This window comes from Sycon ciliatum, chromosome 5, assembly GCF_964019385.1.
Source record: "Sycon ciliatum chromosome 5, ocSycCili1.1, whole genome shotgun sequence".
In the NCBI taxonomy this organism is placed as follows: Eukaryota; Metazoa; Porifera; class Calcarea; order Leucosolenida; family Sycettidae; genus Sycon; species Sycon ciliatum.
This window is the reverse complement of record NC_088647.1, coordinates 29,068,202-29,082,640: the sequence shown is the minus strand read 5'-3', so window position 1 is coordinate 29,082,640 and position 14,439 is coordinate 29,068,202.

The following is a 14,439-nucleotide window of genomic DNA, read 5'->3' as shown; positions in this document are numbered from 1 at the left end:
AACATGCCAGTTTCCTTCCACAAACATATTTCGAGCGAAAAATCAACGCTGATGATCGGTTTGGGTCTATACAAATTTGGCTGTCAATGCGTCCCGGTATCGAGCCGTCCCCTCTACATTGTATTTCCTTGCCTTTCATGTGTAGATTGAAAAAAATAAAAAATCGATCGTATCGCATATAGTGATGCATCGGTTATAGTGATAAAATCACGGAAATCAAAAGGGTACGCTATAGCCGATACAGATTGTATATGTACTCAGACATCCACAAAACAAAAAAAGAAAATGTACCGAATTCTGCCGATTTTTCTGCCGACATTATCCGCTGAGGATTATCTCTTGGTCGCGATCGCTTGCTCGCGATCACTTGTACGCGATCACTTGTACGCCTCCCCCCCCCCCCCCCCCCTCAACCATAGCACGAAACCATAGCACGAAACAGGATAAGGATCACTGTGTTTTACGCAGTGTGTGGTGTGTGCGTGTGTGTGTGTGTGTGTGTGTGTGTGTGTGTGAGTGTAGTCAGAGAGTGTGACTGTTATATACACGTTTGATTGTTTGTTTCTTGTGTGTGTGTATTGTGTGTGTGTCCACGTGACCCATGGCAAATGGACAATACAATAATGTACACGTCCGTACGCAAACTAGTGAAACATGCCTGTCAGAGTTGTGGAAGCATGAACATCCTCTTTATCTACATACATGTATGATGTACATGTATGAACATGTACAAACTACTTTCTCATCAGTCGGATGTAATGGACCTTATGCCATTTGTACAGATCCACGAAATCCAGTAGAATCCCGTAGACCCGGTAGGGTGTTGAATGTGCAGGACCCTATTGTGTTTTCTGCTATTTCCACTGAGAAATGGGGCCTGAAGACATTTCATACGAAAACCTTTTTTCTGACAAAGATCTAGCTAGTCATTAGCTCTAACCAAAGTGAAGAAGCTGGAAAAGCGATTGCTGGTCATTGAATTATGATGCTAAAAAGGTCAAATGCGCATGGCATAGCACACAATGAACAGCCAAACGTTGATAAAACGGCAGCTATGTACATTTCCCTTTCTCCTCCTTCCCTGCCACTTTGTTTTCCTTCTTCAAGTGTTGCTATTCGTATTCGATCTTTGCTGGCTATGTGTTTTGGGCAACATTACCAACGCAGGCCAAGACCAGCACGTCGATGGATAATTTTGTTGCTAAAATCTCTGCTCAATTATAGGTTTCATGTATATCCTGCTGGTTTGTCTCCTCCTTTGCCTTCTTTGCCTCTTATTTGTATTCTTTTATCTGTTTTACTGCTGTGGTTGGCTTTCACCCTTGTCTCAGCTTTACTGGCCGTCATCATGATGTGCCATGAGATAATGATATAAATACAAAATACAAAAACACCTTACCGGGTCTGCGGGATTCTACGGGATTTCGTGGATCTGTACAAATGACATAAGGTCTATTACATCACCCCTTCTTGCTTTTTTACTGCCAGATATCGCTGGCAGATAACACTTCACAACATAATGTCATGCCCCAAGTGCTGCAAATGCACAGTCATCCATGATTAACAACAGTCATCTCTGCTGCGAGTGTGTCTCGCCAAACACTAATAATGAGTGACATTCTAAAAATTAATGATTTCCAGTGTAGTGAATGTCGTTTTGAACTGCGTCCTCAAGTATCACCTTTCACTGCTAGCAGCAAGCGGAAAATCTTGATGCTCGCAGGAGACTGGCGACCAGGACATGTTCTGCGTGTGATTACAATGAGAACTGGCCACCTGCAACGGAACAATTGTCTGTGAGCTGACCCTCCACATTGTGACCTCGTCCGAGACATACCCAAAACCGTGCTTCTCTGGATGGCAGTTGTTCGCCATGGGACATTAGCCAGCTAGATCGATGGGATATGGGATAGAGGGAACGATCAGAGTTGACTTGCGAACGCTGCACAGACAGTAAATACTTAACCCTTTGGGAGCCGATTGGAAATTTCAAAATTCTGCATATTTTCAAATTGTTTGGGACGTAACTTCAGTTCTACTCACTCAATCTTCACAATCTTGGGCTTCCTGGAAAGGTCTCCGCGAGAGAAAGAGACTGAGGTCACGCATGATGACCAGGACGAAAAACTATTTAACCAACAGGCTCGAACCAGCCACGTCGTGTGGCATGTGCAGTACATGATTGCGCATGCTTGATTATGACATGGGGCCGATATATAAACACGACCGTGTTTAATCTTGTGACGAGGAGTTGATGCAGGCGAAAGGCGCAAAAAGCATGACATTGTACACTGGTAAGATGTATTACGGATCCACGTACAGGGTGTACATGTGTATGATGTATTCCACGTACAGGGTGTACATGTGTATGATGTATTCCACGTACAGGGTGTACATGTGTATGATGTATTCCACGTACAGGGTGGTGGATCAAAGACTACCTTTCCGCCTTCTTCTTCTTGTGCCAAATTGTACAACAAACGTACTACGCGGTACATTTTGTACCAGTTTTCACAACTGTACGTGCGTTCACGGTGAGGAAGGATGTCCGACCAACCCAACTCGAATCTAAATTGGTATACCAATTTGAGTGCCGACAATGCGGTAGTCGGTACGTTGGTAGGACGCTTCAACATCTGAACGCACGTATCAAGCAGCACGTCCCACTGCACATGCTGACTAGCTCGGCACGGGCACTGCGACCCAAACGTGGCAGGCCACCTAAGAACCCTCGATCACAGCCATCGTTAGCACAATTGCCGTCGACGGCAATAGTGCCTCCATTACCCGTATCGAGAGCCGTGGAGATGGATAATGTGCACATTGTCACTATAACACAATGCACCATAACAACACAAGAAAGTACACCACAACAACATCCAGCTCAAGACCAAAGTGGACGCTGCGACAAAGTGATGCCCCCATCGCCATCGTTGCCGTTGCCTCCCCCAGAACCGCCACCTGCATCTGTCATCGGCAGTGCTGGGGCTGAGTCTGTGGTGTCGCTGGCACGGGCAAATATGGATGAGGTAAGCACTGAACATGAACAAGAAGAAAGAAGGCTGAAGGAAACGGAATTCAACAGACAAAACAACACGATCAACATTCAAAGACCTAGACGATCAACGGCTAATTATTCAATGAATTATTACAGTACTGGATGTCAAGCACCGGCGAAGACACTGGGAAGTGGGAACAGAAGATTTAGCAACAACAGGAACAACAACAATGACAACAACAACAATGGTAACAAATTGCCATCAAGATCAAAGGAGGAGTCAACGAACAGAGGTTCAGCAACGTGAAGCGAGCCTGGGACCGATCGGTGGTGATGAGGAGAATGACAAGGAGGACGACACTGAGGACGAGTTGGAAGATGAGACGGGGGACGAGGTTGCGGTCGGTGGAGACGAGGAATCGGATGGTGATTGTGATCGTAAGAAGTCTGCCGTTTTTCTTCATCTGTTGTCTCACCCTAAGTGTCTGCAGGTGTATGATGATTTTAGTTTTTCTGTTCTTTGTCGTGCACGGTACGCTAGTCAGTTGAAAGTACTTGAGGCTGTTTGTATTCGTTTGCATAAGCCTGATCTTTGTAAGCAGAAGAAACATGTAGTTGCGTTAAGATTGTTTTCGTAGGTGCACAGCATGATTGTTTGTCTCACTACACAGTTCTAGCGTTGCAATTAGTTCCTCACCCCTGTTGCACTTAGCTCTCACTTTACTTCTATTGTCTCACCTTCCCTCATTCTATTTTTAGCACTTTGTTTTGTTCTCGTAACACATTATTGAATGTATATAAATTATTGATTTGGCATGGTTATTCTTCAGTCACGGCTTTCCACTGATGATTGTGACAAGAAATCGATTTTGGTAAACTTTCATGACTTTGTTGTAGTGTGGCGATGACAGCAGAATTTTTTCTCATTATAGCTACTACATTTATTATTTAAAAAATTCGACGAGGAGACAATCCACATTTATTATTATTTTTTTATTGTTTTATTCCAAGCAACACATGGCTGGTGTAGCCAATGACCACTTTGCGTGGCGATTGCAGGGTTTTTAATAACGTTTTATTGCCAACCACGGCTAACAAGGAAAAGAGTAAGAAGTCAAAAAGAAAAGGAAAAGAAGAAAGAAGCAAATATGGACTAAAATTGTGGTCTACTGGTAAAGCAAGGCGTTCCTGAATGCTGTTAAAGTAGAAAGGCCCTTTGTCTCCTGGTGCAGCTTAAGCCAATGCAAATAGCCAATGAAACGGGAGGGGGGGGGGGAGTGTAGCAAGGCTGAAGAGCGGGCTAGAGGAAGGGAGAGTTGGTTCCTAGTGGAGCAATCCCGTCGGACATGTACATTGTATTTTCTGATACTGCAGAACCAGCAAGGCAGCCTATACTAGTAGTTGGTGGATAGGCGGAGGGAATTTGATTGAGAAAGTCTATCCTAAAAAACGGGAGTTAATACATGTACGTAACGTTGTTCGCGTGGAGGTCGTGAAGCCTGCCTTTGTTCTCGAGTTGCATGCTTCCACTCAGGTCAGGTAGAGAATCCCGAAAGTTCCCGTTCAGTTCCAACGCCTCAGTCAGATGCACGAAGATCCGCATCTCTCCTTGCACCGGTGTTCAGAACTCCCTATCGATGAACGGAGCAATACGCAATCACCTAGGTGGCTGTGGCGACCACAGATCGTGTTTCTTACCTATTACCATTACATGTACACCCAGCGACCGCTACCGTCGTTTAGTTCTCTAAAACCAGTCAACCAACGTGTCGACTGTAGTGTAGTGTGATTTCTCGCTCGTAACATCACGCATCACTTCCCGGCACGGCCAAGAAATACACCCAGTCACATATCGGGCAGCGCAACGCATCGCTTCTTCCTCGAGTTCTTGCGCGTCTCTTGCGTTGCGCGCCGCGGAGAGCGTCTTGTTTTCGGGTAATGCCGATTCTCACCTGTCGGCTAAGCTGATTGTTCTCAGATGTGTGACCGGCATGGAACATGCAATCAGCTGCAAGTACATGGACATTTACGTATCTGCATGTCCATTCCAGCATACCAGTGCACTATTAGTATTACAAAATGTACTGCAAAGTAATGACATGAACTGCACAACACCGTCGGCTGGTATGCGGGGTTACTACCAAGTCATTGCTGCCTTTTTTGCCTGGACATTTGGAGGTTCTTCACGTTTGCTTGGATACACTCGCCACGGGAGGTTCGCTGGTCATATTGCGGTGCCCGTTATAAATTCGCTTGAATCTCAGCACTCAAACATCAGAATTCCTTCAAATTTTCAGTATATGTTCCTTGACATCCACTGACGACATTGCAACCAAGAACTGTGGAAAGTATACTGGTATCATGGAGAAATGCAGGAAAGCAATTTTGGAAAAAATGCGATAGCCGGGCATGATTTCTGCGCAGTTTTTCTCAAATATGGTCACTTTAAGATAAACACATAACACTGCAAAATGATCAGGTACCAACGGGCTAGGGATGTTGCCTAAGCACAATGCGATTACAGTTCCAATGGTGTGCCACTGCAGCCTTGAAATAACAATGCACGTGCGCAAGATAACTTGACTGAAGTTCAAGGTCCATTATTTTGTTTCTAACAGAAGATCTTGTGTCCTAAGAAGGCAACGGATCTAGAATGGACCGTACAGAACCAGAAAATATACTTTTACATACAAGATATGTACAGCATTTCTAAAAAACTGCGCGGAGTGCCCATAATACCCCTAAAATCATTGAAAAATGCACCTAAAAATTACATAAAAAGGACTGATAGTGGAGTGCTACTGAAATATTTTCACATATCTGACCTGAAGTTGCCATTCAGAAACCACCTTTGTCATATGTAGTGCCCTCTTTCTCAATAGTGGTCTCCTCCCAGCCTTTCCTCTGCCTCCTTCTCCTTTTCCTACTCTCCTTTTCCACTGCTGATGACTTGCGGAGGGACTTCTTCACACGCCATTGGTCTTCTAGCTCAAGCGCTGCCTTCGTGTGATTGCCATCAATGCATCCACACTCTTTCAGCACACTGAGCAAGGTGATAGCGCCGTTGTTGAAGTTGAGCACTGCCAAACTACTTGCCAGCTGAACGGTGTCGACGGAGCAGAAGCCTTCCTTCGGACACATTCTCCAAATGACGTTGTTGAACGACTCGTTCGCATTCTGCGTTGCACCCATCTGGCAGCGCTCCAGCAGACTTCGTTCGGACAGCTGCATGTAGATGGGCTTCACGACTTCTAACACAGCCTTTGGGAGAGGGTTCTTATGCTCATAAGCTTGGCGTGCACCACTCTGCGCCTGCTGCCACTTGCACCACGAGTCTGGACCTTCCGGACAGAATTGATGCTGCGGCGTAGCATCTGTTGAGCAGCAGTGCATGAGCCCAGCCCAGATGTCCTTGGCCATTGCTTGCAGGTCTCCGACATTCCTCCTGACGGCATTGCCATAATTGGTCTGGAGACGCTCCATCTGCCTGTCAGTGAGACGGCCCTTTCCACTGAGACCGATGCCATCGCTCAGCTTCATGCCCTTGTGTTGCCGCTTCAGTTCCCGGAGCCTATTGCCAACACGCTTCTGCACATGGCCTATGCATTCTTCCTTGCTGATGGCAACACCATCATAAGGGTCCAGGTCGCACACCTTCTTATAGCCTTTGGAGTCGCCATCTCCGATGTACGACGTGTACATGAGGCCTCCGCGTGTGCCCACAGACCGCTGCCAAATATCGCACGCAGCTTCACTCTCCATACCGGGTGCAGATGCCGCTGTGTTTATGCTGCACTTGTGATTATCCAGCCAGGTTGAAAAGGCTTCCTCCGTGATTGCACTACTTCGCTTCTTCTCAGTCCCGATCTTACATTCGTGACAGTATCGACCCTTCACTGTGATGTCCAGTACATGGCCGCTCTGGAAGGAGATGCACGCGAACACACCATACAGCGACGAATATCCCCTGAGCATCCAAGTGCCGTCGAACGTCACTGCGACGTGGGTGGAATCTGTCATGGCACGCAACTCACCTGCGGATTGAACCATGTCAGTTTCAGCTAGCTTTACGGCTGCAGCAAGGACAACTTCCTGGTGGCTGCGGTACGCTTTCTCCGTTACAGGAGCAGGAAAATTCATTACGCCGCAAAACTTTCGGAGTCCACCATGGCCACGTCCAATGCATCGCATCGCCAGTACAGATCGTCGATTCAGATCATAGCTCCTGCCAATTTTCTTGCTCAGAGACGTACTTCCACTGTGTCCACACAAAGCGCATTGAAGTCGCAGGGTCGATCCAAGTCCAGTGTCATGACAGTTACTGATGATCATGTCTCCCTTCGTGCACTTCCTACAGACAGTAAATTGATCCATCAGTTCCTGGAGACACTGTAAATCCACGATCTTGTAGCCAGAGACAGACTCCTCAACATCAGGATAGAATGCATCATCATCATACTCCTGGCAGCTATCACTGGACGACTCGTCTGAATCACTGTCACTCGAGCACACAAGCTCAGATTCAAATTCCATGACCATATCACTAATCCATTTTGGCCTCGACGAAATCTTCCGAGAGGAAGCGCTTTTTTTTTTTTTTTTTTTTTTTTTTACTATGTTCACATTCCCAGCTCGAAAATAATAAGAAAGACAATGATACTGAGACTAGGACGAACGTGACAACTATTGAGCAGGGGCTGCAGCGAGACGCAGCAGTGATGGTGGGGCATTGATGGCTCTGCCGACCTGAGGTCTCGGCATCACGGCCAAAAACACGCACCAAAAACAAAAGATAGAGCTGTACGAGTCAGCAAAATGAAAAGAAAGGAAGGCCTTAAGGGTTAACACCAGCGAGTGTGCGGGAGAAACTGTGAGACTATTAACAAATTACAAGGGCTGTTACTGAGAGGAGCATCATCATGGCTGATCATGGTGAGTCGGTTGTCTGAGCCAGTTGTGGTGCATAGATAGGCTCTGCGCCGCTTCAACGGTGCCTTCTTCCACAACTGGTACAGAGCTTGACTGCTTTGGGGCGTAGTATCTCCTTTTCTTCCTCCTATGGCCACTTACAGAGCTGCTGGTGCTTCTCTTTCGTTTCCCCATGTTCACTTTCACGATCACAAACAAAAAAACAAAGATTTTTCCTTCGCGTGGCCGTCGTGGCGCTGCAGAACGTCATACGCGATCAAGGAAGCACGTGGCAGCTCTCCATGACTACAAAAACAGAAGCCAGGGTCGCTTACCTGGCGAAGTTGAATCAAAAACGCTTGGTTTTGGACTAAACCAAAATCACAAAATTAGGCAATTGTAAACATTTGAGTATTTACATTTGAAATTTATCTCGACATACTTTAGCTCATAACTCCACTTCTACTGAACCGATTACGCTCAAATTTGAAATTCTGGCACTTCAAATATCCTAAGACAAGATTCCATAGCAAAAAGTTCAAAACTCAGAAATTCATTTTTTGACCCTCTGAACCTCGTTTTAAAAAAACATGCTGTTGGTTGTCAGCATGTAACAAGGTGGAGGACACCGTGTTCGCAAACAGTGACCTTTCTACAACCATCCACGGTTGGTAGAACCCCAGTCTGTTGAGACCACCTGAACCGTGTGGATCTTAGACCCGGTTCTGACCTTCTTTATTCTTGGGGGTCATTTTCTAGACTTCTCCTAACGTGAGTCGTGTATTCTGTGATCACCCTATCCTGGATGTGTTCTTGGTTTATACCAGTAGCGAAGTTGCAGGGTGTGATCTCAGAGCAAAGATATGCCTGTCACTGCATGTATAAGTACATGTACGGTAAGACCTGTGACTAACGACCACCCCTTGGGGCCAGAGAAAGCGGTCTTTAGTGGAAGGTGGTCCTTAGTTAGAGGTTTTCACCGCGCAACCATACTCTTGTTCATGAATGTGAGACCGTCTGTGCCTGGCGAAGTGGGCTGTACTACAGTAAAAGCTGTAACTAAAGACCACCGTGACTAGCGACCAGCCTGGTACTAAAGACCACTTCGCCAGGCACGGACGGTCTCACATTCATTATAATGGTTGTGCGGTGCAAACCTCTAACTAAGGACCACCTGCCAATTATGACTGCTTTCTCTGGCCCCGAGGGGTGGTCGTTAGTCACAGGTTTTACTGTACAAGGCTGGTCGCTAGTGACAGTGGTCGTTAGTCACAGGTTTTACTGTACCAGGCTGGTCGCTAATGACAGTGGTCGTTATAATTATTATTATTATAGACAACACCTCATGGCATGAGAAGAAAATCAGCCAGTACGAGAGTTAGTGACAGGTTTTACTGTATTGCGCTTCCACCCTCATCTGTCCCCCGTGAATTCCCAGAATATCAGAAATTCCGTGCAGAATTCCGCGGCTGAAAACAGTAAATTCTGCGCTAATTCTGCAAATCTTTCCAAATTCTACGGTAATTCTGCAAGGGAAATGAGCGTAAAAATAGATTGAATTTCTGCAACACCACCGAAGTTTGGTGTCCCTATAAATTCTGAACCGAAATTTTGTGAAATCCTGGTCCAAAAAATTGAAAGATCCAAAATGTACGGTGCAAGTTTATTATTATTTTTATTTATTATTTATTTCACCTTCCCGTGGCCAGAGAATATAGGCCAATATGGAGGGAGGGGGGCGGTAGCCAGCCATGGCAGTAAACAAAAACAAAGCAAAAATAAATAAATATTACACATTACTGGAGGCAAAGAGAAACAAATGTGGATGAAGAACTAGCAGTTATTAGAACACGAGCTTCATGTTGGCCTTGAAATCCTTTAGCGTACAAGACGATTTTACTGATAGAGGCAATGCCAGCCAGAGAGAATAGGCAGCAAAAAACGGAGATCTGGTGTAAGCTGAGGTTCGGGCTTTAGGTAAAGTGCAGGGATTGCGCGTAGGACGAGTGGGAAGAAACCAGTTATATTTACGCAAGTGTGGCGGGGCTGTTGTTACTGTTGATTTTTATTTTGCTTCGCAAGGCCAAACGGGCAATGGTGCCCAATTCTATGGAAGCGAATTTCAAAAGGGAGAGAGCTACGGGGAGAGAGAGAGAGAGAGAGAGAGAGAGAGAGAGAGAGAGAGAGAGAGAGAGAGAGAGAGAGAGAGAGAGAGAGAGAGAGAGAGAGAGAGAGAGGGAGGGAGATGATAAGCAATTTTGTAGCGTCAACAGAGCGATTTTGCAGTGTCAATAGAGCGATTTTGAAGCGTCAACAGAGGGAACACAAAGAGTTAATAAGCGCACAAGCACGCAGAGCAATTTTGTAGCGTCAACAGAGCGATTTTGCAGTGTCAATAGAGCGATTTTGAAGCGTCAATTACAACAGAGCACAAGGAACACAAAGAGTTCATAAGCGCACAAGCACGCAGAGAAGAGTAAATGACGTGGTGTGTGGACGGGAAAAGTCAGACAGAGCATTCATTGCAAGGTGTAGGGGATGGAGGCAAGCTTAAATTGCTGGGCAGCCTTGATCTCCCTTACACTCCTTGGGAGAGCGTTCCAGGCCAAGGCTGCCTGAAAGGCCAGGCGAGATCTGCCGGTTTCTGACTGTGCCGAGGGGACAGTGAGGCCCCTGGAAACCTGGTGCCGGGTGGTGCTGCCAGCTGATGGTGAGAATAGGTCCTGGAGGACACTGCTGGCTTTCCCATTGACACAGCGCCACACCAGGACGAGCCGCTTCTTGGCGTAGCACTCCCGAACTCTGTACAGGGACATCCATTCGAGCAGAGGCTGAGCCGAGGTGTGAGGCGGCAAACCGTATACCGCTCTCGCCGCTCGATTCTGCAGGACCTGAAGGCGATCAAGCTGCGAAACCTTGAGGGAGGAAGAGAAGGCGTTAGACCCATATAGGAGGTCAGGCATGATGACTGACCTCACATACTGGATGCGACTACTGAGGCTCAGACATCTGCGGGACCGCCACAATGCTCCAATCTTCTGCACAACTTTCTTCGCCATCGCGTCAACATGGGGGTCCCACTTCACAGCGGCGTCAAGGGTCACGCCGAGGTACCTTGCTGTTGGGCTCAGGGGAAGCTCTGTCTGGTTGCAGCGGACAGCGACATGCTGACCGCTGGCTTTGTCAAGACGAATAGAATGAACAACAATACACAGTTTTCGATCCGCTTGACTAGAGATAGGGAAGGTGTTAAACATATCATACAGCTCGGCAGAAGGAAAGTATGATGGTTTGCGGAAAAGGACTTTGAGTATCCTCTTATTGTGGACTTCCAGGGTACTCATTAACGATTTATTAAATAGGGATGACCAGGCGGTTGAGCAATAGAGAAAAATGGGGAGAATATAGCAATGATAAAAAAGGCGCATTCAAGCGGTAGGTGGGAGCAGTGAGACACGAGGTAGCCAACAGCTTTACTGACTTTGCTACAGATATAGTCGACATGTCTACTAAACGATAAGTCTGAGTCAATGACCAAACCAAGATGTTTGTGTTGTTTTACCACTGTGAGGTCTGTGAGGGATCCGGGAAGAGTGAATGCATAGGTTGGCTCTGAGTTCGGCAGGAATAATATCTCAGTCTTGGCGATATTAGGTCTTAGTCTCCAGGTAGTCATCCACTGATGGACTTCGTTGATACCGCGCTGGAGACTGTCTCGCAGCCTGTCTAGACACTCATTGAACCGGAGCAGTGCAGTATCGTCAGCAAATAAGGACACACCTTCAACATGACTGGGAAGATCATTTATATACACTAGGAAAAGGAGAGGCCCTAGGATGGATCCCTGGGGCACTCCGGACAGAACAGGTGAAGCATCTGAGAGAGTTCCACCTACAAAGACAACTTGCGTTCTGTCGGATAGGTAGTCTGTAATCCACTCCAGCGCTGAGTCACACACACCGAAAACTTTGGAAAGTTTAGCAAGTAATGCACGGTGCCACACGGTGTCGAAAGCTTTCTCGAGGTCGAAAAAGCACATGGCAACTTTCCGCCCCATATGACGATGGTCGGCAATGTTTTGGATCAGCTTGGTGAGCTGTAGAGCGGTCGAGTCACCACGACGAAACCCAGATTGCGCGGGATCCAGAGCAGGAGAAATATGATTATACAATTGATTGAAGAAGAGCCGTTCGCATTGGAAATACAGGACAGGAGGGAAATTGGGCGATAGTTACTAGCTTGAGATTTGCTGCCTTTGCACTTGTAAATAGGCACAATTTTAGCCAGTTTCCAGTCAGTAGCGAACTTGCCTGTGGTAAAGGAGAGGTTAAATAGGCGGCTAAGTGGAAAAGAAATCGCAGGAGCTAGCTTCTTTATCATATTGTTCGTGATACCGTCTAGCCCTGGCGCTTTCCCAGATTTCAGGTTTGAGATGGCTTTACGAACATCTGCTGTAGTGATATGAACGCGAGTGAATTGGCGAGTAAGACGAGTGTCATATTGGGGGTATTACTAAACGTGGGTCATCAGGCACCGCGACAGAGGTAAACTGCTAGTTGAGGATGGTTGCTTTTTGGAAGCTGTCGGACACCAGCAGCCCATCAGGGCTTGCAATGTCAGGGATGCCAGGTTTTACTTTGTGCGATCGCTGACTGCGGACAAACTGGTGAAGCGTAGTGCTGCCTGAGGTAAGTGTTGTTTTGATTGAACGAATGTACTGGCGGTGGCACCAGCGGGAGAGATGTCTCACCTGGTTCCGCTATGCCTTATATGCTGATAGGTTGTAGTCCGTAGGGAATTTCTTGGAGAGGCTGAATAGGTCACGCTTCAACTTGATAGCCTTGCGTAGTTCAGTGGAAACCCATGGATGATATTTGCGTGTAGACCCTGGGGTTGAGGGAGTTCGATTTGGTTTGCGGGAGCTATGAAGGGGAACATACTTGGACAGCACAGTCTGCAGGACACTGTGCAGGTTACTAAGTGCACTGTCCACGTCTGAGGATATTAATGAGTTCAAAGGTACTGAATCTAAGTCTGCATTGACCGCCTCCCACACAGCAGGTGTGACGTGTCGGAGATCGAAAGACATAGGGTTAGGCTCCTGAGCTTGAGACGTTATTTCGCGGGGAGACTGAGGCAGGGGGATGTCGAACTGGCAGTACACAATGGCATGGTCTGAGGCGCCCAGAGGGCAGTCAGTTTCGACGCAAGACGAGAGATTGGCACGGTTACTAAATACCAAATCCAAGCAGGCTTGGACACCAGACGGTGACGTGTATGTGCATGTGTTGACGAGTTGGTGAAGACCAAATGGACTGAGCGTGCGATACAATTCAGCACCGGCAGTATAAGTTGATTTTGAAAGTCACCAGCTGGTTGGTTTGGCTGTGACGTACATCAAAAGTATCCAGAAAAAGCAGTTTTTCTCTCTTTTCTGCAATATTCCGCAGGATTTTCTGAATTCTGCGGTCACTACTGGATTCTGCGGAAATTCTGCAATCCGCGGAATCGCGGAATTCACGGGGGACAGCCTCATGTGACCTGAAATTGTGGCGCGAAGGACCCTGGGCGACTCAAGCCAAGGCGGTAGTTCCAACAGTTTTTTCGCCTCCACCTTATGCTCACTTGCAGTGGGCAGTCGCCCTTGGCGGAAACTGCTCTCCTTACGCATGCATTGCACAGGACACAGCACAATTGCAATGTCACATTGTGATGACTGGGTGTGTTGGCCAGTGCATTTTTGAACATGACCAGTAAAGCCATGACTGTCAACAGGGCTGATACGCATTGTAACTAAACAATAGGCGTGAGCATTGGACTCTGGAAAAGTACGTAAATAATTTCATTAACAAGGCAGAACAACAGACACCAAAAAGCTTTCTCGTAGCTCCGAGTTTCGTGTTTCAAAAAACACTCATCAGGCGATAAAACATAATAGTGCTATTCGCTAGTTACATGTGCATTGTACATGTATATAGGGCAATTATAATGTTAAATGTAGGCTAAAGCAGTGCTACAACCACGACACGTGAGGCGATAACACCAGCACTGGAATACACTGTGACTCTAAATTGCATTAAACAGGTATTCACATGCCCGTCTCTTACTCTGTATGTAAACATGGTAAAAATTCACCTAGGGTTCCCAGTAAAAAGGCAACGCCTGTTGGGACTCCCCTAGTAAAAAAATAAAATCTACTACTACTACTACATGTATGTACAGTGTACATGTAAGTATACTTGCACACGTACATGTACATCTACAGTACAATGTACGTCACGAGTCGATGGTGATCACTGCACACTGCAGCCAACAACAACAACAACATGCAATCAAGGAAACCTGACTTCAGAGTGATGGTGAGCGTCGAGTTTGCTGGAGAAATGTCAAGACATGTAGTGTCAAGACAAAAAAAACTAGCACACCCCGCTGTGAAAGGAATGCATGTAACACGATAGTAGTGCAGCTAGTTCTGGAATAAAATTCAATTATTTCTAAGGTCGAAGTGCAAGTACATGTACATGTACATTGTA